General features: G+C 37.1%; 1 pseudogene; it reads right to left on the bottom strand.

The window, feature by feature from the left end:
- Positions 1–11313: 11313 nt before the first annotated feature.
- Positions 11314–13371, bottom strand: LOC102403305 (annotated as a pseudogene).
- Between the last annotated feature and the right edge of the window lie 5209 nt (positions 13372–18580).

The following is an 18580-nucleotide window of genomic DNA, read 5'->3' as shown; positions in this document are numbered from 1 at the left end:
CTCCAACATTTATTGCTTGTAGACTTTTGGATCGCAGCCATTCTGACTGGCATGAAATGGTACCTCATTGTGGTTTTTTGATTTGCATTTCTCTGATAATGAGTGATGTTGAGCATCTTTACATGTGTTTGTTAGCCATCTGTATGTCTTCTTTGGAGAAATGTCTATTTAGTTCTTTGGCCCATTTTTTGATTGGGTCATTTATTTTTCTGGAATTGAGCTGCAGGAGTTGCTTGTATATTTTTGAGAGTAGTTGTTTGTCAGTTGCTTCATTTGCTAATATTTTCTCCCAATCTGAAAGCTGTCTTTTCACCTTGCTTATAGTTTCCTTTGTTGTGCAAAAGGTTTTAATTTTAACTAGGTCCCATTTGTTTATTTTTGCTTTTATTTCCAATATTCTGGGAGGTGGATCATAGAGGATCCTGCTCTGATTTATGTTGGAGAGCGTTTTGCCTCTATTCTCCTCTAAGAGTTTTATAGTTTCTGGTCTTACATTTAGATCTTTAATCCATTTTGAGTTTACTTTTGTGTGTGGTGTTAGAAAGTGTTTCATTCTTTTACAAGTGGTTGACCAGTTTTCCCAGCACTACTTGTTAAAGAGATTGTCTTTTCTCCATTGTATATCCTTGCCACCTTTGTCAAAGATAAGGTGTCCATAGGTGCTTGGAATTATCTCTGGGCTTTCTATTTTGTTCCATTGATCTATATTTCTGTCTTTGTGCCAGTACCATACTGTCTTGATGACTGTGGCTTTGTAGTAGAACCTGAAGTCAGGTAGGTTGATTCTTCCAGTTCCAATCTTCTTTCTCAAGATCACTTTGGCTATCCGAGGTTTTTTGTATTTCCATACAAATTGTGAAATTATTTGTTCTAGCTCTGTGAAGAATACTGTTGGTAGCTTGATAGGGATTGCATTGAATCTATAAATTACTTTGGGTAGTATACTCATCTTCACTATATTGATTCTTCCAATCCATGAACATGGTATATTTCTCCATCTATTAGTGTCCTCTTTGATTTCTTTCACCAGTGTTTTATAGTTTTCTATATATAGGTCTTTGGTTTCTTTACGTAGATATATTCCTAAGTATTTTATCCTTTCCGTTGCAATGGTGAATGGAATTGTTTCCTTAATTTCTCTTTCTGTTTTCTCATTATTAGTGTATAGGAATGCAAGGGATTTCTGGGTGTTGATTTTATATCCTGCAACTTTACTATAGTCATTGATTAGTTCTAGTAATTTTCTGGTGGAGTCTTTAGGGTTTTTCTATGTAGAGGATCATGTCATCTGCAAATAGTGAGAGTTTTACTTCTTCTTTTCCAGTTTGGATTCCTTTTATTTCTGTTTCTGCTCTGATTGCTGTGGCCAAAACTTCCAAGACTATGTTGAATAGTAATGGTGAAAGTGGGCACCCTTGTTTTCTTCCTGACTTTAGAGGAAATGCTTTCAATTTTTCACCATTGAGGATAATGTTTGCTGTGGCTTTGTCATATATAGCTTTTATTATGTTGAGGTATGTTCCTTCTATTCCTGCTTTCTGGAGAGTTTTTATCATAAATGGATGTTGAATTTTGTCAAAGGCTTTCTCTGCATCTATTGAGATAATCATATGGTTTTTATTTTTCAATTTGTTAATGTGGTGTATTACATTGATTGATTTGCGGATATTGAAGAATCCTTGCATCCCTGGGATAAAGCCCACTTGGTCCTGGTGTATGATCTTTTTAATGTGTTGTTGGATTTGATTGCTAGAATTTTGTTAAGGATTTTTGCATCTATGTTATCGGTGATATTGGCTTGTAGTTTTCTTTTTTGTGGGATCTTTGTCAGGTTTTGGTATTAGGGTGATGGTGGCCTCATAGAATGAGTTTGGAAGTTTACCTTCCTCTGCAATTTTCTGGAAGAGTTTGAGCAGGATAGGTGTTAGCTCTTCTCTAAATTTTTGGTAGAATTCAGCTGTGAAGCTGTCTGGACCTGGGCTTTTGTTTGCTGGAAGATTTTTGATTACAGTTTCAATTTCCTTGCTTGTGATGGGTCTGTTAAGATTTTCTATTTCTTCCTGGTCGAGTTTTGGAAAGTTGTACTTTTCTAAAAATTTGTCCATTTCTTCCACGTTGTCCATTTTATTGGCATATAATTGTTGATAGTAGTCTCTTATGATCCTTTGTATTTCTGTGTTGTCTGTTGTGATCTCTCCATTTTCGTTTCTAATTTTATTGATTTGATTTTTCTCCCTTTGTTTCTTGATGAGTCTGGCTAATGGTTTGTCAATTTTATTTATCCTTTCAAAGAACCAGCTTTTGGTTTTGTTGATTTTTGCTATGGTCTCTTTTGTTTCTTTTGCATTTATTTCTGCTCTAATTTTTAAGATTTCTTTCCTTCTACTAACCCTGGGGTTCTTCATTTCTTCCTTTTCTAGTTGCTTTAGGTGTCGAGTTAGGTTATTTATTTGACTTTTTTCTTGTTTCTTGAGGTGTGCCTGTATTAGAACAAATCACTTTTATGAGTAGACTCATAATCCTTTTTGACTTTTAAGAGGAAATAATTCCTTCATGTGAACTACTCCATGAAACTTTCATATTTCTTAAACTTTATTTGTAGCATCTCTAGGTTAATATATTTACAACTCTGCTTTTCCTATTTGTCTATATTTCTCTTGCAAGATTATCTCCTCTTTCAAAATAAATTAACATTCAGAAGTTATTTGAATTACATATTATCAGTCTGTAATTATAGTTGCCTACTTTGGAAACAATATACTGAGAAATGGGTTCCTCTAATTCCAACATAGTTCCCCCAAACACAATACAATAAACAAGATGTACAATAAACAAGAAGCTTCTTCCCTTAATTTCTTAGAGAATTCACCCACACAATCTGCATGACTATATAAAAGAATCTCTTCAGTTCTCTAAATTAGAAGCAGATATACCTGTATTCAGGTAGTCATCTGGTAAATACACTATATAAGTAGGCAAAATACCTAGCTTTTTCCTCCCATTCTGTTACTTAATTGTTCATTCCCTAGGATCCCAGATTCCCATTCATAAAATAAAAGTGATTAGATAATCTCTGAAGATCTCCCCAGATTCCAATAATGTGGAACTTCTGATTCTCCACTAATTTGGGGAAGACATCTGTTTACCTTTCTCCTGCTTTCCCTTCTCTGCTTGATATATTTAGACTGTAAAAAGAAACAAATACAGTGGCAATTTCATTACAATTCCTGTGCTTCAGTTTTCAGTTCAGTTCAGTCGCTCAGTCATGTCCAACTCTTTGCGATCCCAGGAATCACAGCATGCCAGGCCTCCCTGTCCATCACCAACTCCCAGAGTTCACTCAGATTCATGCCCATCGAGTCAGTGATGCCATCCAGCCATCTCATCCTCTGTCATCCCCTTTTCCTCCTGCGCCCAATCCCTCCCAGCATCAGAGTCTTTTCCAATGAGTCAGCTCTTCGCATGAGGTGGCCAAAGTACTGGAGTTTCAGCTTTAGCATCATTCCTTCCAAAGAAATCCCAGGGCTGATCTCCTTCAGAATGGACTGGTTGGATCTCCTTGCAGTCCAAAGGACTCTCAAGAGTCTTCTCCAACACCACAGTTCAAAAGCATCAATTCTTCAGTGCTCAGCTTTCTTCACAGTCCAACTCTCACATCCATACATGACCACTGGAAAAACCATAGCCTTGACTAGACAGACCTTTGTTGGCAAAGTAATGTCTCTGCTTTTCAATATGCTATCTAGGTTGGTCGTAACTTTTCTTCCAAGGAGTAAGTGTCTTTTAATTTCATGGCTGCAGTCACCATCTGTAGTGATTTTGGAACCCAGAAAAATAAAGTCTGACACTGTTTCCATTGTTTCCCCATCTATTTCCCATGAAGTGATGGGACCAGATGTCATGATCTTCGTTTTCTGACTGTTGAGCTTTAAGCCAACTTTTTCACTCTCCACTTTCACTTTCATCAAGAGGCTTTTGAGTTCCTCTTCACTTTCTGCCATAAGGGTGGTGTCATCTGCATTTCTGAGCTTATTGCTATTTCTCCTGGCAATCTTGATTCCAGCTTCTGTTTCTTCCAGCCCAGCATTTCTCATGATGTACTCTGCATAGAAGTTAAATAAGCAGGGTGACAATATACAGCCTTGACATACTCCTTTTCCTATTTGGAAACAGTCTGTTGTTCCATGTCCAGTTCTAACTGTTGCTTCCTGACCTGCATACAAATTTCTCAACAGGCAGATCAGGTGGTCTGGTATTCCCATCTCTTTCAGAATATTCTACAGTTTGTTGTGATCCACACAGTCAAAGGCTCTGGCATAGTCAATAAAACAGAAATAGATGTTTTTTCTGGAACTCTCTTGCTTTTTCCATGATCCAGCAGATGTTGGCAATTTGATCTCTGGTTCCTCTGCCTTTTCTAAATCCAGCTTGAACATCTGGAATTTCACGGTTCACATATTGCTGAAGCCTGGCTTGGAGAATTTTGAGCATTACTTTACTAGTGTGTGAAATGAGTGCAATTGTGCGGTAGTTTGAGCATTCTTTGAAATTGCCTTTCTTTGGGATTGGAATGAAAACTGACCTTTTCCAGTCCTGTGGCCACTGCTGAGTTTTCCAAATTTGCTGGCATATTGAGTGCAGCACTTTCACAGCATCATCTTTCAGGATTTGAAATAGTTCAACTGGAATTCCATCACCTCCACTAGCTTTGTTCGTAGTGATGCTTTCTAAGGCCCACCTGACTTCACATTCCAGGATGTCTGGCTCTAGGTCAGTGATCACACCATCAGGATTATCTGGGTCATGAAGATCTTTTTTGTACAGTTCTTCTGTGTATTCTTGCCATCTCTTCTTAATATCTTCTGCTTCTGTTAGGTCCATACCTTTTCTGTCCTTTATCGAGCCCATCTTTGCATGAAATGTTCCTTTGGTATCTCTGATTTTCTTGAAGAGATCTCTAGTCTTTCCCATTCTGTTGTTTTCCTCTATTTCTTTGCACTGATCACTGAAGAAGGCTTTCTTATCTCTTCTTGCTATTCTTTGGAACTCCGCATTCAGATGCTTATATCTTTCCTTTTCTCCTTTGCTTTTCACTTCTCTTCTTTTCACAGCTATTTGTAAGGCCTCCCCAGACAGCCATTTTGCTTTTTTGCATTTCTTTTCTATGGGAATGGTCTTGATCCCTGTCTCCTCTACAATGTCACGAACATCATTCCATAGTTCATCAGGCACTCTATCTTATCAGATCTAGGCCCTTAAATCTATTTCTCACTTCCACTGTATAATCATAAGGGATTTGATTTAGGTCATACCTGAATAGTCTAGTGGTTTCCCCTACTTTCTTCAATTTTAGTCTGAATTTGGCAATAAGGAGTTCATGGTCTGAGACCCAGTCAGCTCCTGGTCTTGTTTTTGCTGACTGTATAGAGCTTCTCCATCTTTGGCTGCAAATAATATAATCAGTCTGATTTTGGTGTTGACCATCTGGTGATGTCCATGTGTAGAGTCTTCTCCTGTGTTGTTGGAAGAGGGTGTTTGTTATGACCAGTGCATTTTCTTGGCAAAACTCTATTAGTCTTTGCCTTGCTTCATTCCATATTCCAAGGCCAAATTTGCCTGTTACTCCAGGTGTTTCTTGACTTCCTACTTTTGCATTCCATTCCCCTATAATGGAAAGGACATCTTTTTCGGGTGTTAGTTCTAAAAGGTCTTGTAGGTCTTCATAGAACCATTCAACTTCAGCTTCTTCAGCATTACTGGTTGTGGCATAGACTTGGATTACTGTGATATTGAATGGCTTGCCTTGGAAACGAACAGAGATTATTTTGTCCTTTTTGAGATTGCATCCAAGTACTGCATTTCAGACTCTTTTGTTGCCATGATGGCCACTCCATTTCTTCTGAAGGATTCCTGCCCGCAGTGGTAGATATAATGGTCATCTGACTTAAATTCACCCATTCCAGTCCATTTCAGTTCTCTGATTCCTAGAATATCGACATTCACTCTTGCCATCTCTTGTTTGACCACTTCCAATTTGCCTTGATTCATGGACCTGACATTCCAGGTTCCTATGCAATATTGCTCTTTACAGCATCGGACCTTGCTTCTATCACCGGTCACAACCACAGCTGGGTATTGTTTTTGCTTTGGCTCCATCCCTTCATTCTTTCTGGAGTTATTTCTCCACTGATCTCCAGTAGCATATTGGACACCTACTGACCTGGGAAGTTTCTCTTTCAGTATCCTATCATTTTGCCTTTTTGTACTGTTCATGGGGTTCTCAAGGCAAGAATACTGAAGTGGTTTGCCATTCCCTTCTCCAGTGGACCACATTCTGTCAAATCTCTCCACCATGACCCGCCCATCTTGGGTTGCCCCACGGGCATGGCTTAGTTTCATTGAGTTAGACAAGGCTGTGGTCCTAGTGTGATTAGATTGAGTAGTTTTCTGTGAGTATGGTTTCAGTGTGTCTGCCCTCTGATGCCCTTTTGCAATACCTACCATCTTAGTTGGGTTTCTCTTACCTTGGGCGTGGGGTATCTCTTCACGGCTGCTCCAGCAAAGCACAGCCATTGCTCCTTACCTTGGACGAGGGGTATCTCCTATGATATATTCTGCTTGATGTTAAATTGGCATTTAAGGAGAATTCTGACAGAATGTGTAATATAGAAAAGGTCTCAATATCTCTGAAGATATAGAATTTTCACATCAGTATACTTTGCCAAAGATGTAAATCATAGTTTCAATTTCTCAATTTCTACCTAATAAATAAATATGCCAAAGTTGTTAATTATATTTCCCAATTACATCAACATCCAAAGCACTGAGATCAGACATGGGACATGGAGACTATGAGGAAATGGAGTATATAATGACTATGTACATGGAGTGTATAATGCTCATTTGTCAGGACGGGGCAGAATCAGTTAGCTGAGGGAGAGTGAAGTGAGTTGCCATGGGAAATACTGAGAACCCTATAGACAGAATTAAAAGTTCAGAGAGTATACCCAGGATTTAAGACTTAATTTTTCCTGAGGAGAAAAAAAAAGCTTGTTAGGGCATTATAATTTCTGGCTGATGCCTGGAAAAAACTCCTATGCTTTAACCCTATGCTTTCTTTCTTTTTTTTTTTTCTTTTCAGGAAGTTCACATGCCACCATGGGATCTCTTGCAGATGTGCAGACAATTTCCCTATTTATCTTTGTAAGACAAACTCCTTTGTAAAAATATATGCTTTTTTCTGATTGAATTGTCCATATCTATATTGCAGAATATATATTTTAAAAAGAACTATAGCAAAAACAAAATGGTCTCATAAACTTATTCATATAAAAAATATTTACTATCCCTAATTCTAAAAGGTCTGACTTGGACAGAACTTATTATGGAGAATGCATTTGTTTAGTCGTTAAGTTATGTCCCACTCTTTTGCAAATCCACAGAATGTAGCCTGTCAGACTCCTCTGTCCATGGAATTTTCCAGCAAGAATATTGGAGTTGGTTTGCATTTCCTTCTCCATCAAACTCACATTCCTGCATTGGCAGGTGGGATCTTTACCATAGAACCACCCAGGAAGCCCTAGAAGATGTATTTAGTGGTGAAAGAAACAGCCTTTGTCCTCAGTGAGGCTGGAGACTAAGGAAAGAGAAGGATAATGAAATAAACAAGAAAATAATCAAATGTATAATATTTTAAATAAATGAATAGGAAGTTGTGGGTCATTTCTTTTTAATCTATAGAAGTTTTACTCAAGTGTAAATCTTGGACATTTTTATGTTATACAGATATTTATTCCTTCAGTCAGTTAGTCATTTCAGTCACTCAGTCGTGTCCGACTCTTTGCGACCCCATGAATCGCAGCACACCAGGCCTCCCTGTCCATCACCAACTCCCGGAGTTCAGTCAGACTCACGTCCATCGAGTCAGTGATGCCATCCAGCCATCTCATCCTCTGTTGTCCCCTTCTCCTCCTGCCCCCAGTCGGTCCCAACATCAGAGCCTTTTCCAATGAGTCAACTCTTCGCATGAGGTGGCCAAAGTACTGGAGTTTCAGCTTTAGCATCATTCCTTCCAAAGAAATCCCAGGGCTGATCTCCTTTAGAACGGACTGGTTGGATCTCCTTGCAGTCCAAGGGACTCTCAAGAGTCTTCTCCAACACCACAGTTCAAAAGCATCAATTCTTCAGTGCTCAGCTTTCTTCACAGTCCAACTCTCACATCCATACATGACCACAGGAAAAACCATAGCCTTGACTAGACGGACCTTTGTTGGCAAAGTAATGTCTCTGCTTTTCAATATGCTATCTAGGTTGGTCATAACTTTCCTTCCAAGGAGTAAGCATCTTTTAATTTCATGGCTGCATTTTTTCATGGCTCAATGTTTTCTGAATGTTGAGTTTTAAGCCAACTTTTTCATTCTCCACTTTCACTTTCAGCAAGACGCTTTTTAGTTCCTCTTCACTTTCTGCCATAAGGGTAGTGTCATCTGCATATCTGAGCTTATTGATATTTCTCCCAGCAATCTTGATTCCAGCTTGTGCTTCTTCCAGCCCAGCATTTCTCATGTGGTACTCTGCATAGAAGTTAAATAAGCAGGGTGGCAATATACAGCCTTGACAAACTCCTTTTCCTATTTGGAAACAGTCTGTTGTTCCATGTCCAGTTCTAACTGCTGCTTCCTGACATGCATATAGGTTTCTCAAGAGGCAGATCAGATGGTCTGGTATTCCCATCTCTTGAAGAATTTTCCACAGTTTATTGTGATCCACACAGTCAAAGGCTTTGGCATAGTCAATAAAGTAGAAATAGATGTTTTTCTGGAACTCTCTTGCTTTTTCCATGATCCAGCAGATGTTGGCAATTTGATCTCTGGTTCCTCTGCCTTTTCTAAATCCAGCTTGAACATCTGGAAGTTCACAGTTCACGTATTGCTGAAGCCTGGCTTGGAGAATTTTGAGCATTACTTTACTAGTGTGTGAAATGAGTGCAATTGTGCAGTAGTTTGAGCATTCTTTGAAATTGCCTTTCTTTGGGATTGGAATGAAAACTGACCTTTTCGAGTCCTGTGGCCACTGCTGAGTTTTCCAAATTTGCTGGCATATTGATTTCAGCACTTTCACAGCATCATCTTTCAGGATTTGAAATAGCTCCACTGGAATTCCATCACCTCCACTAGCTTTGTTCGTAGTGATGCTTTCTAAGGCCCACTTGACTTCACATTCCAGGATGTCTGGCTGTAGGTCAGTGATCACACCATCATAATTATCTTCATCGTGAAGATCTTTTTTGTACATTTCTCTGTATATACTTGCCACCCCTCTTAATATCTTCTGCTTCTGTTAGGTCCCTACCATTTCTGTCCTTTATCAAGCCCATCTTTGCATGAAATGGTCCCTTGGTATCTCTAATTTTTTTGAAGAGATCTCTAGTCTTTCCCATTCTGTTGTTTTCCTCTATTTCTTTGCATTGAGCAAGGCTTTCTTATCTCTTCTTGCTATTCTTTGAAACACTAAGAGGTGCTAAAATGAACTTATAAGTTGATGCAAAACTAGTCAAGTATCCAAACGACTATCATTAATTGCGTTTCACCTGACACAATTTGAATTTCTATGGCCAGACATTGTTGACATTGATATTATTTTGTGTGAGTCAACTTCTCTTTTGAGTTGTACAATGTCTTAGCCAAAATAATTAAAGGGAGATAATAACCTGAATGCAAGAACTAGTACGATCACTCACTAAATTAAAAAGAATCTCACTGTTCTTTCTTGATATTATATGTGCTATTAATGATTCAACTGAAGAGAGAAATATGACTGATGCTCTTGAGAAGCTGAGAAGGGAGGAGATCACAGTGCAAAAGTGAAGGAGTTAAATCATAATTCCTTGGTTAATGATTGATATTGACAATGAAGTGTTGGCTTGCTTATCTTATTAAACTATAGTTTATTTACCATGTTGTATTGGTTTTGGGTATATAGTCATGTGATTCAGTTCATATATATGTGTGTTCATATGTATGTATATTTTCCACCTCAGATTACTTTTCATTATAGGTTATTACAAGATATTGAGTATAGTTCCCTGAGCTATACAATAGACCATTGTTGTTTATCTATTTAATATTTGGCAGTCTGTATCTGTTAATCCCAAACTCCCAAATTTATCCCTCCCCTCCCCTTTTCCTTTTGGTAACCATAAGTTTGTTTTCTGTGTGTGTGGGTCTTTTTCTGTTTTGTAAATAAGTCCATCTTTGTAATTTTTTTTTTTTTTTTAGAAACCACATGTAAGTGGTTGCATATATTTGTTTTTCTCTATCTGACTTACTTTACTTGCTAACGTAATTTATTGGTCCATCCATGTTGCTGCAGACTCCAAGTATTTTAATAATCCACATTCACAACTTTTATTCCAAGAAGAAAAATAAAGCAGAAACATTTGTGTTAATTTTTGAAGTTTTATTTTTCAATAATACAAGTCTGGTTGGTTGGAGGATAGGGCTTCTGAAGCAGAGAGAAACTTTGAGGGTTGGCTGGTCTTCTTATTAAAGACCCTGCTTATTTCACACCAGAAAGTAATATTTCACTTTCCTGCTCTGTTATGTTCTCTGATGTGTATACTGTGCATGCCCTATCCAGGGAGTTTTCAGAGAGCTGTCAAGAGCTAGATTTAAAACAACAACAAGCAAATATGTTAGGATCTTCCTATAAAATTTCTAGCACATAATATTTTACGTTTATTTGTTGGGCATTTCAACTGAGTCATAGAACTATGCTATTTTTCTTTTTTATATTATGAACCCACTTTAAGAAGCTTCAACATTGACACCCATTTTTATCTAACCTGGCACTCTCTACAACTTGAAAACAAATTCTCATGCAAGTACATCATATCCACGAAGTTTTTTTAAAAGACTTTTGAGATTTTGCCCATTCCTAATCAGTTATCTAGTGGCCTGATCTTGCTTCTAGTCATTTCTGACATTGGGCAAAGGTGTTCCAGGATGACTTTCAATTCCTACTGGAAAAATGGCTATTAACTTGAACAATGCCAAAGATGTGACCATTGATTTTAAATGATATTCTCCACTTGCCCACTCTAAGAAAAAAATAATTTCACCAGTAATAGGTGCCCATTGCACACTGTGCTGTGCTTAGTCACTCAGTCATGTCCTACTCTTTGTGACCCCCTGGACTGTAGCCTGCCAGGTACCTCTCTCCATGGTGATTCTCCAGGCAAGAATACTGGAACAGATTGTCATGAGCTCCTCCAAGGGATCTTCTCAACCCAGGGATTGAACCCAGATCCCCCACATTGCAGGTGGATTCTTTACTGTCTGAGCCACCAGGGAAGCCTAGTAATAGGAGCATGACATTAATATGAGCCCCATTCTCACACCCTCACTGCTCCAAAGGAAAGTTATTATCAGAATGATTACATTTCTGATACATAACAGGAGACTGGGCAATAAAATAGTTCATACGTATTGAGCACTTACTGTGTGACCAAGCAGTGTTTCAGTCCTGCCCATATCCTCACAAGACTATGTGCTGGGCTATTATTATCACTTGATGGATGGTTTGTTAAGCATATGTCCCAGTCCTCATAGTAAGCAATTCTGAGTCCAGAACACATGCCCATAACAAATATACACTATCAGGTGCTAGAATTAGCCAGAGTTGCAGTCCACATTTACACAGACAGAGTTGGGAGAGACAGTTCCTTTGAACAAAAGAAAAGAGATTGATGTGGGGCTTAGGTAACAGTACCTGTGTTGGACATATGAGAAGCTCCAGATTGCCACTGGCTACACAATTATCAGAATAGAAAGCTATATTTTTAAGAAATATAGTTGCGGGTCCAAAATTTGGTCTTTTAGAATATTCTTTAAATGATGCAAGTAAAATGTTGGAATTATCTTCTAAATCATTGCTACCCGGAATTGGCTTTATTGAATAAAGTCACATACAAGAATGGGTTCTATGGGTTCTCAGTGCTGATTTGTATTACATGATGCCTTTGATAGTCTACTGCTAAATATCTAAATTGATTACACAGCCAAAACATCAGAGGGAAAGAGGAGATATAAATAAGAAAACAAGAAAACTAGAAAAGAGCACAGCAGAGAATCTGGATAAATCCAGGGAGTTGTAAGTTTTTGCTCATACTTAAATCTATATATTGTTAAAATGAAACAAAAAAGCATATAAGGCAAACGTTATACATTTAAAAGTCTTCAGTGTAAAAAATTCGTATATTCAACAAGTTCAGTGGTGAAAATCAGAGGTATCTTTTAGTTCATTTCCTTTCTTACTGCGATATGGCACCAGAGTTTCTTTATGACATTCTTCATCACCAAGTTTCTCAGCATGTAGGTTAGAGGATTGAGCATGGGAGGAATGATAGTATAAAAAAGAGCAAACACTTTGTCTTCTGGTTAAGTAGTTGGTGGGCTAACGTTAAATGAAGAATAAAGGAGCGAACAAGAGGACTACCACAGTGATGTGGGAACTGCAGGTGGAGAACTTTGCAGCGATTCTCTACAGAGTAGGACCTGACAGTGTATAAGATCATAGCATAGGATATCAACAAGACCACAAAAGTCACCAGGCCCATGAGGCCCGAATTGGCAATGACAAGGAGACCGATTCTGGTGGTGTCAGTGCAGGCCAGTTTCAGCAAAGGATACACATCGCAGAAGTAATGATCTATTTTGTTGGGGCCACAGTAGTGTAAAAAGATGGCCAGGAGAAACTGACCGAAGGAATGCAGGAAGCCCCCAGTGCAGGAAGCAGCGATCATGGCAATGCACTTCTGTCTGGTCATGATCAGAGTGCAGCACAGAGGCTTGCAGATGGCCACATGGCAATCATAGGCCGTCCCCGTGAGGATGAAGACCTCGATCCCCGCAAAGAAGTGCATGGTGAAGAGCTGTGTCATGCAGCCATGGTAACAAGCAATGCTACCAGCACTGCAGCCAGCAAGTCAGCGATCAACTTGGGGGTCACACTGGAGGTTTAACAAAGGTCTGCGAGGGAGAGGTGCCTCAGAAAGAAATACATGGGCTGCTTCATAAGTTGACTGGAGGCAATAGAAATCATGAAAAATAGGTTTCTGATCAGAATTGCCGCAAAGTAAGAACTGTAAAAAACAGAGAATTTCAATTTCCTTTTTCTGCGAAAGTCCTAAGAGAATAAATTCTGTGATGTTATTCCTATTTTTCATGATTCAGAGCAGTTTGTAGCCACCTGAAATTAAATACTTATCAATCTTTATAAATATGTAAATACAATGATGTATATTATTCCTTGTCATGGGCATTTTAAAATGGAAGGCATTCAAAACTTGAAGAAAAAGATTTGATTTTTATTTTGAAAGGCTTTCCTTATGCTCTTTTTGTTCCTCTCTGGAAAATATTAATTCCTGATAAACAACTTTGATATATGATTTAAAAACTAACACTGTAGAATGCAGCATATTTATGCAAGTATTCTATTAGCATGTATTATCAAACATAACTGGATAATATGCCCTGGTAGAATTCAAGAAATGGTACTGTAGAAAAAATCAGTCATCCCTTTCCTATTCTCACTATTTGTTATTGAGAAAATAGACACAGAAATGAAACCTTGAGAGAAAATAAAAAAGCACTTATATGTGGATAATGTTATATGTGAGAAATTTCCTTCCACCTATCCTAGGTGGAAATGTGATAAATAGAAAAAAATCAACCAATTTGGAATCATGAGGTATATATACATGGCCAAAATCAGCTATAAATCTGTTGTACCAAATTTACAAATATTATTAATTTACAAATGTGCTTAATTTACAGATAGACTTATATTTTATAGTCAAACAAAAGGATAACAAGCAAAGTATAATTACGTCTATTTTTTTCAAAAGGTATCATCTCAAACTTCAAAAATATTTGTTTTCCATATTCAGTAAGGCATTTGAGGTTAATAGTAGGTTTCACTTGAATTTTAGTCTCATACAGGGTCTTACTCACTTGCATAAATTGGCTTCTTTCTAATCGATGTACTCAAGCTGTTCAACTCTTCCTAATAATCAGTCATCCTGAAAACGTTTGCTTCTTTCTGTTCCTATATCACATGTCTTAGTATCTCAGGCTGCCTTTTCTCTCTTCCATTCCTGTTATTTTTACCTCCTCCTTCTAGTCACTGCTGTAAAGTAATGTAAAACCATCTCTAATAATCTGCTCAGCACTGGGCTGGAAGAAGCACAAGCTGGAATCAAGATTGCCAGGAGAAATATCAATAACCTCAGATATGCAGATGACACCACCCTTATGGCAGAAAGTGAAGAGGAACTCAAAAGCCTCTTGATGAAAGTGAAAGTGGAGAGTGAAAAAGTTGGCTTAAAACTCAACATTCAGAAAACAAAGATCATGGCATCTGGTCCCATCACTTCATGGCAAATAGATGGAGAAACAGTGGAAACAGTGTCAGACTTTATTTTGGGGGGCTCCAAAATCACTGCAGATGGTGACTGCAGCCATGAAATTAAAAGACGCTTACTCCTTGGAAGGAAAGTTATGACCAACCTAGATAGCATATTGAAAAGCCAGAGACATTACTTTGCCAACAAAGGTCCGTCTAGTCAAGGCTATGGTTTTTCCTGTGGTCATGTATGGATGTGAGAGTTGGACTGTGAAGAAGACTGAGCCCCAAGAATTGATGCTTTTGAACTGTGGTGTTGGAGAAGACTCTTGAGAGTCCCTTGGACTCCAAGGAGATCCAACCAGTCCATTCTGAAGGAGATCAGCCCTGGGATTTCTTTGGAAGGAATGATGCTAAAGCTGGAACTCCAGTACTTTGGCCACCTTATGCAAAGAGTTGACTCATTGGAAAAGACTCTGATGCTGGGACCGACTGGGGGCAGGAGGAGAAGGGGACAACAGAGGATGAGATGGCTGGATGGCATCACTGACTCGATGGACGTGGGTCTGACTGAACTCCGGGAGTTGGTGATGGACAGGGAGGCCTGGCGTGCTGCGATTCATGGGGTCACAAAGAGCTGGACACGACTGAGCGATTGAAATGAACTGAACTGAACTGAACTATTATGCTTTTGAACAAACCAATACCTTTCTACTGGCAGAAGTTCAAGAAGCATAGACTAGGGAGAACTACTGAGAATTAATCATTCCACTAAATCACACCAAAATTCTCTACTTCAACTATATAAAACACAAGACCTTAGTATTTAAAATATTTTATTTCATTTACTCCAAACTTCAGAACCAATATATTCACAATTTATTTTCAAATCTGTAATGCTCCTCTCCTTATTTTTCATTTTCAGTGAAATGGCCATTCGAATCTGTGTACATAAAGTAGGGTTTGGAAGAGAAAAACTGCAAATCTATCTAGTGTATGAGAGTCATCATCAATGGCCGCAAAATGACTTTTAAATATGTAACAACTGAATAGTGAAGAAAGGATATTTGTAGTGGTCAAATAAGCCATCTTATTCAACTAACAATTACATTTTAGGCTTTTAAAATAATCCCCAATAATTTAAAAGAATGCAGGGCTCTATTCTAACTTCTCCTCTAAATTATATTCTTCTGATTTGGTGGGAAACACTGTAAGTTATACATTCAATCACAGATTATTCTTTATTTAATACTTGACTTACTGCATGAATTGATCAATTAACTTATATCTTCTCAGCATTTTTTCCCTTAAAATCCTACTTCTGAGATTCTTTATCAGATAGTAGGTCAAATCATATTTGAAAAAGACAACGTAAATGCCATTTTGGTAAGTGCATTTGCAGACTAAAAGTGGAAAATCAATGAAATGATTATGAATTACCTAGAAAATAAACAAAAGCTTTTAAAATGCACCTTCTTTTGTCTTACCAATGCTTGAATATTTCAGGCAAATTGAAAATTATTTAAAAAATTTTAATCCTGAAAATGCACTCAGTCTAGGCCATTAGAAAGAGAGGGAATATGTGGGAAATACCTACAAATTAATTTGCATTTTAAAATATAAAAACTTTTTAATGCATGACTCAAAACCATAATCTATATTCCTGAACAACTTGAAAGCATTTTCCCTATTTTAAGGTATTTCTATGGAAAATAAGAAAGAGTGACTCATATGTCTATAAGCATCATTTTCATATTTAAAAAAATTAATAATTATATCAACAGAAGGTATTCTTTAAAATACTGGACTATTTGGAAAATGAAGCAAAATATTGTCTCCTTCATCTCGTTGCACTATTTTCTAACTTGTTGGCCTGAGTATGCCACATCCCTTTTTTGTATTTCAGTTTAGGCATCAATAAGCAATGGGAGTTAAACTACATGTTTAAGGATCTCTGCTGGACCCTAACTCCTTGTCCATGGTTCCGACATAAATTTTGAGGAGTCAGTACCTGGATGTTGATGACTATTATTTTCCAAACAAATCAGAATAAATTTACAACTCCCCTCTAGGTTGTTGTCTCTCATTTCTTTTAAGATTAACTGATATAGTCTCAGAAAGAAACACAACTCCTCCAGCTTTCCTTTTCCTTGGATCTTTTATAGCCTGATATTTTAAATTCGCTTTCTCCGATCCAGGTATATAGAAGGCTCCATCATCTATAGTTCAAACTTAAGTATTCTTCTCTGGAATCCCTAATGATTCCCTGAAGTAGTGAACCTGGACTAGCAGTTTCAAACAATCTTTGCTCAGTACTATCACAGTGTATTAAACTCTGTGACATCTACAACTTCCAGGTAGAGTTCACTAACTACAGCCCACCATGCTATGGTTACTCAAATACTCTAAGTCTTGTGATTCTTAGAACTATCTACCTTGCTTCGTTTTTTTGTTTGTTTGTTTGTTTTTCTAATAATTACCAGATACTGTTCAATGCTTTAGCTTATCACTCTAAAACAATCTTATCTTGGTGAGAGTTAGGGCCAGTGCCTCATTTTCTCCCTAACCTGGACATAATGAAAAACAAAACCAAACAAAATTTACGCCATTCAAATCTATGTTGAATAGTGAATGTCTGACTTTGAAACAGATTATATAAACTTTCTGAGCCATCTTACTTATTTAATCTCTAAAGAAAGGAAAATAAAACTCATCTCTTTTGGATGTGGGAAAAGTTATTAACCAGTTATCAATTACTATGTTTCAGGAATTGTGCTAGGTGGAAAAAAGACTAAAATCACCTAGGAGGCTTTATTGAAATTCTCATTTAGTAAGTTAGTTATCTAGTTCTCCCATAATAAGATTGTGACTGGATAATGACAAATTATGAAGGATTTGATGAATTAGATTATACAATACATTCTTCATTTAATCAATTATATGGCACTGTGTCTCATCATGAATTAAATTATTAATTCTGTTAGTTTTCCCATTATTTCCTCACTCTATACTTTATTTCAAGTATTCAGTATGTATTTGTCAAGTAAATAAATTTTATTTCAATATTTGATAGAATGAAATGAAATTCATTTTAATTACATGTCATTATCATTATAATTATTTTGTCATGTATTTAAGAGACATAAAAACACAGAATGCTTATAATAAAATTTACTTCAGAATGATAGAGACTCAGAAAGATCACCTTTGAATTGCTCTCTAATTTTTGCTAGTATTCTATTAGGAAAAATCATTTGAAGGTCACATAAATCCATCCCTGTAACCTTACCCCACTTCTCACTCCCTTGACTTACTGTGGAGACTAGACCCTTAAGAGTAGTCTTATATATTAAAACTCAGTCACTTGCCCTAAAACCCTGGTTGTCTCCAACCTGGGTGGTCTCCAAACTGTACAGAACTAAATCTGACCATGCTCTATTCACCACTCTTTCATTTATTTTGAATAATTATTCAGATCATCTTCATTAACCTCCTATTTTAATAGACAGCCCTGTCTTGGCCAAATTGTAATAGAGTAAGTGGTGTTTTTAAATACAGGAGTGAGAAACTCAAGCTACAAATATGGCACATTCAGACAATTAATAGAAAGTAAGAGCAGCGTGATTTAACATACTTTGTTCTTCTTGAGTTTTTCCTTAACAGATTTTCTGTATCCTTTACTGAAATATAAGTCACTGACTTTCTGCTTTACTAGCTTCCCTTTAACATTCCCCAAATTATGAAAAAATGTTTATCACTGTCATTTTTATTACTTTATGCAATTGACATGGAAGGATAAGTTATCACACATGAGTTGTACAAAAAATATGTAGCCATGAAAGAGATGCTCTGTATTACCAGGTAGATAGAGCAATAGTTTCAAATGTTGACTGTATGAAAATGTGGTTAAAGTTTTCTAACAAATATTAGCCAAGGGGCAAATGATCATTTAATTATATTTGAATAATAAATTCTAAAAACATATTGATCTAGAAATAGTGATTAATTGTGGATTGATTAAAGAAAAGATAATTCATGTCCAACTCGCCAGATACTTGGCTTTAATTTCAGGTACATGTAATATTTCACAGTACCATAATGTAAATTAACCAGTAAATTCTATGACTATGTAGTGATATGTCTCATTATATAAATAATTCTGTATAAATCTGAAAAT

The sequence above is a fragment of the Bubalus bubalis genome, chromosome 5 (assembly GCF_019923935.1).
Source record: "Bubalus bubalis isolate 160015118507 breed Murrah chromosome 5, NDDB_SH_1, whole genome shotgun sequence".
NCBI classification, from domain to species: domain Eukaryota; kingdom Metazoa; phylum Chordata; class Mammalia; order Artiodactyla; family Bovidae; genus Bubalus; species Bubalus bubalis.
This window is presented reverse-complemented; position numbering and strand designations above follow the sequence as displayed.